Source organism: Symsagittifera roscoffensis, unplaced genomic scaffold (genome assembly GCF_963678635.1).
Source record: "Symsagittifera roscoffensis unplaced genomic scaffold, txSymRosc1.1 SCAFFOLD_138, whole genome shotgun sequence".
Lineage (NCBI taxonomy): Eukaryota > Metazoa > Xenacoelomorpha > Acoela > Convolutidae > Symsagittifera > Symsagittifera roscoffensis.
The window spans coordinates 92,844-106,949 of NW_026971722.1; the positions used below are offsets into that span (position 1 = coordinate 92,844).

Below are 14,106 nucleotides of genomic sequence, written 5' to 3' on the forward strand. Positions count from 1 at the left end.
AAGTTCTACGGTAGGTCATTTAGGGGGAAAAACGTGCCGTTTATTCAATATTATCTACTCAAACTCCAAGCGTGTCAACCTTTTCTTTGATAGTCGAAATAATTACAGTATTTTTCAACAACCATAATTTCAGACTAAAAAACCCATAAGAGCTAGAAAACTCAATCAAAGAGGTTTAATCACGTTTTGTCTTGTAGCAGAACAATTCTGTTCGAACCAAGGTGAAGTTCCTAAGGTTACGACTGCCGTTTCAGGCCTATGGAGCAGTGTTTGCCTAAAAGACTCTGTTTGTTTCAAAACGAAAAGACTCAAACCTTGTTTTGGTCCTTTTAACACAGCAATTTGACAAATCTTATTCCTGAACGTATTTGGAACAACTTCCAAGACGGATTAAATCACGGCTTACGCGTTATTAGCCCAAAATATAACACGCGGTAATTTCCTAATTTTGTCAAATTGGCAATCTTCAAACACCCATAACCCTACAAAGAGTAATCACAAGTAAAATATCTCTTTAAAATTGAGCTTAGGGCAACAGTACTATTCGTTTGATTTAAAAAAATTTGGTCAAAACGCCAAGCTCGATTCAACTGTTAGTTATATTCTGAACTGCAACATACAATGAACAAGAACCCAAATAATTTCATCGTCTTTGAAAATCAACGCTGATAAAGTTCGGCAAAAAACTTATATTTTCATGATTAAAATCTTTTTAGAATTTAGCATTTTAAAAGTTAAAATTTCGAATTTTAACATTTTGAGGCTTGTGAATATCTCTAATTCTTTTTCTATAAAACTGCTTCATGTTTTTTGATGCGACAACACATATAACTTACTTGAGCAATCTCATAAATATCGCATAGTACACAAACATATTTGTTTTTCATACAAGAATAATAATTTTTGATAAATAACTGTTTAGCTAAGCCAGCTCATGAACATCGCAGGATTACCCAGTGTGGGGAGGTTTTCATTATTTAAATTAGTGCTAATTCCGCAGATATCTCAAAGTTGTCGCCTGTGTATTTTGTTTTTGAAGCTGGGAAAACCATCATCTTCAGCGCTGATAAAGTTCGACAAAAAATTTATATATTTTTTGATAAAAATCTGAAAAAAAGGAGAGTATTTTGATGGTGGTTCTAATCGAAAACATTTTTTTAAAAAAAACTTGAAATTTTTGTTCAAAAAATTGTTTCATACTGGCTTTGGAATGCATTCGTATTTGAGCCAAGTCGTTTGAAAAATAAACAAAATTATGCAGTGAAGATGCAACTCAATTTTACCGCACGTGAGTTTGTGGTCAGTTTTTATGGACTTTAATCGTTCATCAGTCTTTTCTTCTTTCCTCAGTAACTGTTTTGCATTTTTGCTTCAGTTGAGATGTCGGTTTTTTTTTCTGAAGACTTTTTATCCCTCTCTTGCTTTTGTATGATTGCTTGCCTCTACTTTTATTTGATTGCGTGCAGTCCAGACTCATTAAAAATATCATAACGCAAAATTTTTCATTGCATCAAATCCAGTATTATTGTTTTTTTTTGTGATGAGATCAGATACCAAACAATTCTTTGTTGACGCTATGAATCCTAATTTTTCTGGACTTGGCTTCGATTTATGCATCGTACTTTGGTATGTTTTTCATATAAATAACTTCACCACACAACTCGTTTCTATTTTTCGTAAGTTTCTAACGAGCTGAGAAAACAGTATACTTTTCGTCGATTTACAAATTTTGGCTATGACTGTTGAATATTAAATATCATTGCCAGTCCCCAATAAAACACTTAGTTCGATAGGCCTTGAATAATCGATACCCAAATAAGTTTTGAAGAACCGCAATGTGTCACGTAATACTCTTTAACTTTTGCATGCGTCAATAGAGGGATTGCAGATCACTAGATACGATTTTCGGTTATATCTTTCCTGTGCTCGTAACCGCTTTTTCATTTCTTTTTGAACTCGCTCCAACTTTTTGATCTTTTTTTTTGCAAACATTCGCTTTCCGATTCTGTTTCCTCTAGTTGTTTTTCAAGATTTGAATTTGTGATTTCAACTGTTTACCCTTTCTGTAAGACATGCTGAAAACTTTTCTGCAGATATCAGCCAGACTGCAACTTGAATTTAGGAAGTATTCTTTGAAAAACTTGCTCAATTGTCTGAGGTAAAAACTTAAAATTTAGAAAAAAACTAAATCGAGGAAAACATAAATCAAAGAAGATTAATATTTATTAGAATGAAATTTTATCGTCCGAAATACCGTTCAAAAAACTTGCTGAATCTGTTGGTAAAAAATTTTTAACCAATAAAGCAGACCTTATGCCAAAAAACGCCACACCGTTTATCAGGACAGATTGCCGACTGTTTCTTGAAAAGTATATGAGTTTGTGATCGAGTTTTTTGGATCAATAAGCTTATGTCATCTCAGTTTGGAATTTAATCTGATTCAGATTGGTTTTCTGCCTGCAATTTTCACTAATGGAGAGTAGCGCAGAATCATTAAATTGTTATTTAGAGAATAATCGATAACCCCCCCCCCCCCAATTAATTAAAATGGACAAAAACCAATCCTGCTTGAATGTATTTGGAACAACTTCCAAGACGGATTAAATCACCGCTTACGCGTTATTAGCCCGAAATATAACACGCGGTAATTTCCTAATTTTGTCAAATTGGCAATCTTCAAACACCCATAACCCTACAAAAAGTAATCACAGGTAAAATATCTCTTTAAAATTGAGCTCAGGGCAACAGTACTATTCGTTTGAATTGAAAAAGTTTGGTTAAAACGCCAAGCTCGCTGCAACTGATAGTAGTTATACTCTGAACTGCAACATACAATGAACAAGAACCCAAATAATTTCATTTGAAATCTACGACATACAGTTCAAAAAACGTTTGAGTTAAATAGTCGGATTTTAGAGACCAATCATTAGAACGATGATATCACTCAAACTTTTTGTAATGTTTTTAGTTCTTAGCTTTCAATTTGTATATACTTTTTCTGTATTGAAAAAAAGATTTGAGAAATATCGTTCTGTTAGCCATGCTGAAAATTTTTTCTGCAGATATCAGCCAGACTGCAATTTGAATTTAGAAAACTTTGTTCAAAAAATTTGCTCATTTGATGCGTGAAACATTTGAAAAACTATCTCAAGAAAAAAATACATCAAACAATATTTTTGTTCATGAGAAGTGTTTCATCTTTTTCTTCGATAGTCCGAATAATTACAGTCATTTGCAACTACTATAACTTCAGTCTCAAAAAATAATCATAAAGCCCAGAAAATTCAATGAATGGGGTTTAAGCGTATTTCGTTCTGTAATAGAACAAGACTGTTCGAATCATGGTGAAGCCCCTAATGTTACAACTGCCTTTTCAGGCCTATGGAGCAGTGTTTGCCTGAAAATCTGTGATTGATTCAAAACGAAAACTTAAAAAAATTTTGGAGATTTTTTTAAGCATCCCCTTATGCCATAAAAACACCAAAGTGATGAATTTTGCTCCTGTTTACGTAGCAATTATAATCAATATTTTGCTTGAACCAGTTTGTAACAGTTTTAAGTCGGATCAATTTGCCGCTTACGCGTTATTAGCACAAAATAGATCACGCGTTATTTTTCCTAATTTAAACCTCAATCACTTTTAAATATCTCCTTAGTTTTGAGCTCAGGACATCAAGAACTTTTGGTTGATTTAAAAAAAAATTGTCACGGTGAAAACAAACCACCCCGAGCACATAAATTTTGACACTTTCTTCGAAAGTCGGATTAATAACCTGAAATAAAAAACAACTCGCAAAAATAAAATTTTCAGAATGGTTTAGTTAGGTAATATTTTGCCAAAAAAAGAACAAAATGAATTTCAATTCTGAGAAAAACATTTAATTTAGCTGTGAACATCGCTTCACGCGCAAAACACCACTCCAAGCTGAAATGAAGTTCAAGCTGAATTGAAGCACAAAGAAGCGGAACAATAGGTCGCTTTACTTACCCGTACTGATTTTCAACATTTTTTGCGAGAATTCGCTCTCCTCAAATTTTACTCCGAGCTGTTTTTGTTGCGATTTGTTGCGGCAAAACAACGAATGAATCTTCACTGCGAAGTTGATTTGTCTTATAGTGAAAAAAATACAACTGGGTAACTTTATGCATACAAGTTTTTGGAGGTCGCTAAGCTTCTGGCTGAAGTATATCAGTAATGTTTTAGGAATAACAAGTCAATTAAAATTGGTTACCCAAACCATCCAAAATGAGTCCTGCATTCAATCTCAAAGTTAGAAACAAAACCTTGGACCAGAATAGTCGATCTGAACAAAGTAGACGATTTAGGTAGCATTTTTGGACCTTCACGCAGGGTTGTTGTACACATACTTTCAAATTTTTTTAAAACTATTTTAGTTGTGAATCTACTTTTTAACTACGAACTGGAACAACTTCGGTAAATAAAAATTGATCTTTTAATGGGAGAAAAAAGAGAGATAGTGTGAACATATTGTTATTTTTTACTAAGAAAAAAGAATGAAAAAATCATGAAGCAAAAACTGTTCTCGATTAACGTTCATCTCAATGAGCATTCTGCTGCGGGTATTGAACTCAATTGAAACTTCAAAGCTCAGTTGAATTAGTCTGAGTTTCAAAGCTATTAAAAAAAAACTCGCACGGTAAATTAGTTGAAATCTGCATACTGTGCTTTGATTTTGTGAAACAAATTTTTGAAATGCAAAATACAATTAGAAAAGCTGTACTATGTGCCAAAATCAATCAAATAGGTTGTTTCTTTGGTTCATCTGCAATTGCTTCTACATTTGACCATTTTACCCTCAAGCCTACAGTTTTTTATCCAAGAACTAAAAATTTCATTCAAATCATGTGATAAACTAGAAATACCTATTTAAGAACAGCTAGGCTCCTATAGAGAGTAGCAAAGCAAATATTGAACAACAGTTGAAAGTTTCCGAACTATGTTTTGTTCATGGGTAAGTTTAGTTTTAACTTTAGATTTTAAACAAATAAGTTTGCGACAATTTTTGAAGTTAAACATCTCAAACTTAAGAAGTTTTCTTGAAAATTTGGGAGCGTAGCAATGCAATCATTGAACAATGTTTTGAAGTGTCCTATTTATTGATTTCATAGGTTTGCTTAGTCTAGTTTTTGGAAAATTATTTTTCACCACACGCAATCTAAACTGCAAAAGGAAGAACGATTTATAAAACGATTGCTTCCTACTATCCACTTTTTTCATAACAGCAAAATTGAGTCAATGTTCTAGATTTTTTTGCCAAAAACTGTATACACATTAATAAAAAACCGAAAAGTTTCGCTCCTTAAAAATATCAACGGAGGAAAGAGGAGCAAACGGGAGTTACCTCCCCATGCAGAATTTTTTATGACCTCCCGCACTGACAAATTTGGTGTTGTCATTAATTTAAGTCAAATTTCATTCAGATAACATTACAAATAATTGATTTACAATTGATCGCTTAGATATGTAAATTGATTTAAAATGGGTTAAGCGAATTTTTATTATGGATTTTAATGTCGACTTTTTTTGCTTTAAAATGTAGACAAAAAACGATTTAAACTGATTTTGTTGATGCTAATATTTAGATGGAAACAAAAGAAATAAGGTGCTAATTTTTGATTTTTAGCAACTTAGAATCGATTGAAATTGATTTCCAATTTACATTTTTTTTTTGGATCAAAATAAATTGTTTTTAAATCAATCAAATCGATCTTTTTAGGTCTTTGCTACTTTATCCGTATAAAATTTCTTGTCAGTGCAGGATGTGAATTATTGTATTGCGCATGTCAAGTTGTTGCAATACAACGGCGTAAATGCAAAAATGATTTAAATTTTGTTTATAAAACAACGGGCAAAAATTTGAAAACAAAACATTGGAAGTCAATCGCTTCTGGATGAAAATTATTCGTAAGGTATATGGATTTGAAAAGTAGATTTAATTACGTCATGCAACGGATCGACAATTGAGTCCAAAAGTTTTTGGTGGGTCAAAAAAGAAAGCAAGCGGTTAACCTTTGTCAATAATCAGAATCGCGGACAGAAAAGAGTCGATTTCATTGTAGATCCATTTGGTTTTGTTCTTGGATTTTTAAGCTGGGGTGATTAATGGCGTAAGTATCATAACTGTGTGTAAATTGTTTTTATTTTTTTCTTCTGGAGGAAGAAACCGGATGAATTAGAGCCTGAACATTAACCCAAAGAAAACCAGCACTTCGAAAAAAAACGTGATTAACATAATTGTCGGTAATTCATAAAGTTTCAAAAAAAATTAAATTGCAATTTTGACCAGCTTAAATTTGTTTTAAAAGACAATGTAGGCAGATGAGTTGAAAAAATTATTATCAAAGAGAGTGTACCTAGTCGTGCAATTTTTTTTGGGTCGAGAAAAGTTTTTTTTATAATTTTAAAAAGGCTTTTAAAAAGGCCTAAAAATTAAAACAAAATGCGTTATAAGACGGACAAAATGGTTAATTAGGAAACTTTGAGAGGCAGGCCTGAAATCGCGTTGAAATGCTTATTTTTTCCAGGCTTCAGTTTTTTCGCCACATTAATAATGAGAAGTGGTAACATTAGAAGGCCAAACAGTATATTTTGTGAGTTGTGAGCGATTTCCTCAACAAAACAAAAAAGCAGATTTTTCGCGGAAACCGCGACATCGTCATTTCTCTTGGACTTTTTAATTGTTTTGGAACCCTCTAACACATAGCCATAATTTAATAAACTCTGTATTGCTCACAATTTTGGAAACACAATCCGGAAAAGTTGTTTAATCCACAAACAAAATTATTTATATGTTTTTTAAATTACAATATTGCTGATTTCCCTTACACTTGCGGGACCCGCTTACAGTTAGCAGAATCCACTGACATCCTAACATTATAGTTGACAGTTTTCAGAAAACCCGGAACAATCTGGGAGGATTCCACAGATGCGGAATCCTCTCAGATATACGGAACCCAGAACAATTAGCTATAGTCGCTCGTTGCGAAATCTGCGACAAAATTAAAATGACAATGTTTACCTAACTGTTATTTGAGCGTGGAACCCACGGAAACTTTGTAAAAGGAATCCACTAACATTTTGAAACGTGTTTAAAGGAGTAGGTCTCTAGATTCTAGTGACTTTCATATACCAAATTATGAGCTCAGCCAGTGCACAATTTGGCCTTGTAATGAAGAACTCTGAGCATTTAGATTGATTATTTATAAACGATAACCTTTGGGGGTCTAGTGTCTGGTTTATGAAAAGTTGTTCTGAGCTATTCAGACTAATCAGTTGCAATTTTCAAACCAACATAATTTTTCAAGAATAATAACAAATAAAATAAAAAAAATTTAAGTCAGATTACCCGAGTTGTACTTAATCATTCATTTGGAAGATCAGTTTTTCAAAACTTTCAACAACTTTTCAATTCTTTTCAATTGTTTTTAGAATTCTTTTTAGTGATAGTTAAGATGTTTTATCAACGAATGAGTGGGAAGAAGATTCCAGTTCAAAGAAACTTGAAACCAATCAAAAATACGAAAACCGAAACGACCTTGAGTAGGGTAAGTAGTAGCTTAAAATTTTCCGGATTGTTTTTTTAAAACTATTTTTTTTTTACAACTCTTATAGCCGGATTAATTTTTTTATAAGAGCATATAACTTTCATTGTTACTTCTACTTCAACTTGATGTTTGCAAAAAAGCATATCGAAGAAATTTAAGTTCATACGCTTAAACTAAGAACTGTATACTTTTGATATAAAATCGGGACTAAAAGGGAATTGATATATTATTTTTGTTTTTAACTTTGATGGACCAAGCGAGTAATCTAATACCAATTCGAGGTATTTTTACTTATTCCGCTCAAACTTCCTAATTAAATGATTATAATAATCAAGGTATAAATACAGAGAACAAAATACTGATGTCACGGATTGGTTTGGTTACTGCAAATGCGATCACCTCATTGATTAGCCGAGTTTTGAGCAAATGTGAAGGAAGTCGTTTTTTGCTGGAGCTTTTTTTGTGTTTTTCTCTTTAGTCTGGGTAAAACGCTACATCTATTATAAAATAAATTTGATTAGTTTACCATCAGGCTATATTTTTGGCTAATTCGGCCATTTTTACATAAATTTATGACAAAAAATTGAGATGGTGCTAAAAGCTTATAAGCTTTTTCTAACCAATCAACTTGAAGCTAAATAGTTTCAATTCAAGATGTTGATTTATTGAATTTTTGGCGGAAAGAAAAAAGACCTAAACTTCAGAACTTTCCATACCCAATCATACCCAATCAATTTTCTTTAAAAACGTTTTTCGAATGGCCTTTTTAGTATGACTGTCAAATATCCCTAAGTTCTTATTTTCCTTCAGATGTTTTTATCACACCACGCAGAAAAAAAAACAACAGTATTTTGAAAAAAAAATCTTTTTGTGTTTTCTAAGACTGTGGTCGGAACATTCTGCGCTACTTGCGCAATAATCGGCTATCCTTGTTTCTTTCTGTGAAAAGTGAAATCAATTGCAAATCAATTACATCCCGAACAGGATACTATTTTTTAATGGATTCCAAATTATAAAGAGAATTGTATAGAATTATTTTCAATCGTTCAAAATTTGTTATTTGTTTTTAGTCTGGATAAAACATAAAATTCCATCAAAAATTTTCAGAGGAAAAAAATAGCCTGGAGTTCGATTACGTTATTGTATTGAAATTAGAACAACAAACGTTATTTTTTCGCAAAAAAATGCAGTATCAATTTTTGAAATTTCATCTATGTGCTTTTCTGTTTCTTTTTTAAACTATTGAATGACGTTGGATTCGCTTGAAGCTTCGGTGCTTTTTCAATCTCGAATTTATATCTGCATCTTGACTGTTTACTTAGTGGCGCTCTAGCCGATCAAACGTACTTGCTTTGCCTGTGTGTGGCATATACTCTCTTTTAATTCACCATTATTATATAATGTCTACTCCTTTAAAAAAGCAGAAAACATTTTAAAAATCAATTAGCTGTCTAAGCGAATTGCGTCATATGATTTTATGATATACTAGTATATGTTACAGTTTTTTAACCTGTTTTGCCGAGTGGATTCGAAGATATTATCAGCGACACAATTGCAATTATACTTCGGGTTATAATGAAACATACTGATATAAATTTCAATCTGTATATCAGAAGCCCAGCGTTGACCAGTTTAAATGGCCAAAAATTTTCAACCAATTAACGTCTTTTAATTGTTCTTGACTGAATAGTGTCTTTTTTCTTTCGAAATTTCAATATTGAAATCGAAATGACTTTTATAATTTTCGGCCAATCGATTTTTCGGTTACGAAGTTTTACCTCGATTGCCTTCTTTGCAGTTTAATGGGCAAGCCTCGGACAATGAATTAACAAGATTTTCATGGTGTTTAAACATTCCTAAATGCTCAAACTTTCTATACCGAATTGGTAAATGTTCTATATCAAAATGCGAACTAAGTTACTTTGGTAAACCTTAACCATTATAAAATATACACATATTGCAGACAGGCCTTTAATAGAAAATTCAACAATTCGGACAATTCACTTTTATGAAAATACGCGGTGAAGGGACCTTTTCGAAACGATAATTAAGTCTGACATCTATCCCAAAGGCCAACGAACATCTTACTGATTGAAAAATACCAGACCAGCAGTTGATTAATTACTAATATCACCTGACTTGTCAATTTTGTTGTATTTTGATTGATTGATTTCTTCAGAGCTCAAAAATTTGATGGACTCCTTGATGGTGCGTTTTTAACGTTTCACTGATTTTACGAAACTATAAAGTTCATTATCTTTTTTTTTCAGTTCGTTTTGCTTATGACTATTTTATGTATGGTGTGTTTTTGTGTGTGTTACATTTTCAAGCATGAACGAGAAGTAGTCGTATTGAAATTTGTATAGAGACTAAACTGATTAAGGCATTGTTTTGAAGTAAAAAGTTAGAATCAGTTTGAACCACAAAGCTTTTTCCTGATATTAACCGATAATGCCAAGTTTGATTCTCAATAAAGATTTTACGGAGTTTTGAACATTTTTGAACTAACTTATGTAGAAGGTAAGCAACCGATACATATTGCACTTAAAAATTCGGAACAAATCGAGAAACGCAGTGTCGAGATAAGAACTTATTTGCGACATGCAAAATAAGCTGTTGCTTATACAGTGCTGATTTAAATTATCTGGACGAAACGAACAAAAGTTGAATTTTCAAACGCGTTTTCTCAAATTGGGTTAAGATTAGACAAAAAAAGAAGAGAACAAAAGTTGCTTAGAATTTCACCAGAATTAATATGGTGCCATTTTTTCTCCGAAATTCTCAACAAAAATTTTACCCCAAAAATGGGTCATTTTGGCTTTTTTCAATTAATCAGGAATTACGCTGAAACTACTTTGTTAATTGATAAGAAAATTATATCACAGGAAGCGTCTTACGAAGCTCAACAAAGTTTCAGAAGGGTTAAATCTCCAAAAATTAGTATAAGAGAAAAAGTTTTCACTTGATAGTCAATAAATGTGATTTTTACTATATAAAACCCAGAATATCTGTTTAAAAATAAATTTTAAACAATTTGCGCAAATTTTTGCAGATTTGACCCTTCTAAAACTTTGTTGAGCTGCGTGAAACGCTTCCTGTGATATAATTTTCTTATCAATTAACAAAGTAACTTCAGCGTAATTCTTGATTAATTAAAAAAAGCCAAAATGAGCCATTTTTGGGGTAAAATTTTTGTTGAGAATTTCGGAGAAAAAATAGCACCATATTATTTCTGGTGAATTTCTAAGCAACTTTTGTCCTCTTCACTTTTTGTCTAATAGTAACCCAATTTGAGAAAAACGCGTTTGAAAATTCAAGTTTTGTTCGTTTTGTCCGGATAATTTAAATCAGCACTGTACAATGCTGATTTAAATTAACCGGACAAAACGCGTTAGATTTGAAACATAAAACGCGTTTTTCTCAAACTGGGTTGAGTTTGGGTGAAAACTTATGAGGACAAAACTTGCTTAAAATTTTAGCAGAAATAAAATGGTGTAATTTGTTTTGCAAAATTCCTGCCCAAAACTTTACCCCAAAAATGGGTCATTTTGGCTTTTCTTGGTTAATCAAAAATTACGCCGATAATAACGAGTCGATCACAGACATAGTTTTATCAAAGTGAGCTCCTTACGTAGCCCAAGAAACTTTAAAAAGGGTATATTCTCCAAAAAAGTTTGCAAATTGTTTTATCATAGTTTTTAAATAAAAAATTGGTATTTTGTATAGTAAAAACGACCTTTTTTGTCTATCAAACAAAATAAATTGACTTTTACAATGTTTGGGAGAATATACCCTTGTTAAAGTTTGTTGGGCTACATAGGGGCTCACTTTGATATAACTATGTCTGTGATCGACTCGTTATTATCGGCGTAATTTTTGATTAACTAAGAAAAGCCAAAATGACCCATTTTTGGGGTAACATTTTGGGCAGGAATTTTGCAAACAAACTACACCATATTAATTTTGCTAAAATTTTAAGCAAGTTTTGTCTTCATAAATTTTCAACTACACTCAACCCAATTTGAGAGAAACGCGTTTTAAATTTCAAGTTTAACGCGTTTTGTCCGGTTAATTTAAATCAGCACTGTATAGAGTTTTAAAAAAGTGTAACAGACAAAATAAATGAAAAAAAAATGACCCATCTCAGACAACTTTTGCATGCAAAAGCTAACTGTTCAGACAGAAATAATGTCTCAAGGTCACCTAAGTTTGGAATTTGCATGCAAGAGTTGCTCAAAACTGGCAGATTGCTCTTTTAAACTATTTCTGTAATGTTCCAACTTTTTGCTGGTGATTATATATCTGATAAGAAATACATGTCCTGAAAAAAATCGAATAAAGCTCTCAGTTGAAAAAGTCTCCACGCTAACACTCAATTTTTCTTTCTGTGTTTTTTGTTTTGGTGTTTTGGTTGATTGCTCTAGGAAAAACTGTGCACTACTTTTTCAAATATTGCACTAGTTTTCCAAATAAGGCACCGAAACATACTAAACATTTACACAAATGGTTAAAATTAAGGGCAAATTCAACAATTTACTCTCAACAATGCCTGTTTTAATGTCCATTTGAACAACAATTCCTTCAAAATTCAGAACAGAGTTTACATAGACGAAGAGCAATTGATCGGAGCTACCCTCTATGAAACTATCAACATTTGTTTTCAATTACTTACCAACGTAATCCGGGTCCGATAATGACACATTTCGTCTTTTGCATTAACTTTTTCTAATTGCGTGAAAAAGTAAGACACAACCGAGTTAAGTGAAGTTTTCACACTGATTATTTCAATTTCTTGCTGAGAAAGTTTCAAGTCACATGAACAACATTTTTACTCCTCTATTTCAGGAATGAATTCTCTAAGATGCAAAATGTATTACCTAATACCCGGATTACCTTGGTCTTTGAGAATAATTGCATGACGAAGTTTACCAAGAGTTCATAATTGAAATAGTCAAATAAATTAGCGCTTTCATTAAAAAAATAAACAATTCAATTATATTAGAACGCAGTTAAGTTTCTTATTATTAAATCACGCCAAATGAGAGTATTGCGATTTCGTCGAAAATTGAAACTAATTTGTTATCGATTTATTTTTTACCCATTTTTCTTGTTATTCCTAGTAGTGTTAATAGTGCTTCTGGGGCTTTTACTGACTACTTCTTACTATGAAAACTGGTTTAATTTGTATTTATTTGATTACGGTACCGATGAAACTTTTACCTCCGAAAATATTTTAGATACATTGCCTCCTTTTTTGCATCCATTGTACACGTTTTATCTTGACAAGTTTCCGACTAAAATTGATTTGGAACAAAAAGGAGAAATTTCTGTTCACATTGTGCCTTTTTCTCACACCGATCCAGGCTGGCGTTTCGATACTGAAGATTACTTTAAAATTTCAGTGAGAGGAATTCTCAATACAGTCGTTGACGCTTTGACTGATGAAAAAGGTTAAGTATGATATTAGATGAGCCCTTAATTTGGATCAAGAAAAAACTCTTTTATCAATAAAAAATCGCCGAGACCCACTCTTGCTAATACAGCGAGAAATCTAGGTTTAAGAACATCGAAATATTAAGTACATTTTGACCATCATTGAATCTAATTGACTAAATTTAACAACACAAAAAAAACTTCGCACTTAAGTCATAAGGAAAAAACTATTTTCTGCATAAGAACAATAGGAGACATTCATCATACTTGTGCCTTGTTGTAGATGCTCGATTTGTCTGGACTGAGGTTATTTTTCTCAGAATGTGGGTTAAAAGAGCGACCCAAACTTACAAAGATAAACTCTTAGCCGTTATTTCCGAAGGCAGGTTCGAGGTTGCATATCCCGGTTACGTAATGCAAGATGAGGGACTTCCTAACATACATCAAACGACCTTGAACTTTCTTAATGGAGTTACGTGGCTTCAAAATAACCTCAACATTTCGGTCAAATCCGCTTTCACCGCTGATCCGTTTGGAGTGTCAGCTAGTTGTGCTTACATGCACTCTCTGTTTAACGTCTCGAATTTATTGGTCCAAAGAGTGAACTACAGAACAAAAGAGCTTTTGGGTTCCACACAAGACTTGGAGTTTTTCTGGGACACTGGTCATGAAAAAGGTAATTATATTGATTTCGAAAATAATGATGCTTTCAAACCCCGTTGTCAATTGTCATAAGTTCAACTAGTTGGCATTGTTATATATGATAGTATGAAATATCTGAAGCCTAGAAAAGTGCCTCTTTTAAAGATTAAAGCATAACTCTTTGATTCACCACGCAGCGTTGACAGATTTCCTGTTATTTTCGAAGATCAACATTTTCGAGAAAACGCCATTTTTGTATAAAAAAAAACGAAATTTTCCAAATAGATACATGTTACTTGCTGCTTAAACTACTTTCTATATTTTACTGAGGGAAACATTGGGGTCGATCGATAGATTCCTTTGTTTTAATTAGTAAATGATGTTAAGCATAAGTCTCCTATTAGATGTTGTAGATCATAGTCGATCTGGTCCTAGAGTTAAAAGGACATTTATAAAAAAAGATAA

At 32.4% G+C, this 14,106-nt stretch overlaps 1 long non-coding RNA gene across 1 annotated transcript; it reads left to right on the forward strand.

The window, feature by feature from the left end:
- Positions 1-12,131: 12,131 nt before the first annotated feature.
- Positions 12,132-13,671, forward strand: LOC134856670 (uncharacterized). Its single transcript, XR_010164834.1, has 3 exons — positions 12,132-12,242; positions 12,473-13,016; positions 13,283-13,671. It is a non-coding gene; the product is annotated as an uncharacterized LOC134856670 (long non-coding RNA).
- The last annotated feature ends 435 nt before the right edge of the window (positions 13,672-14,106 follow it).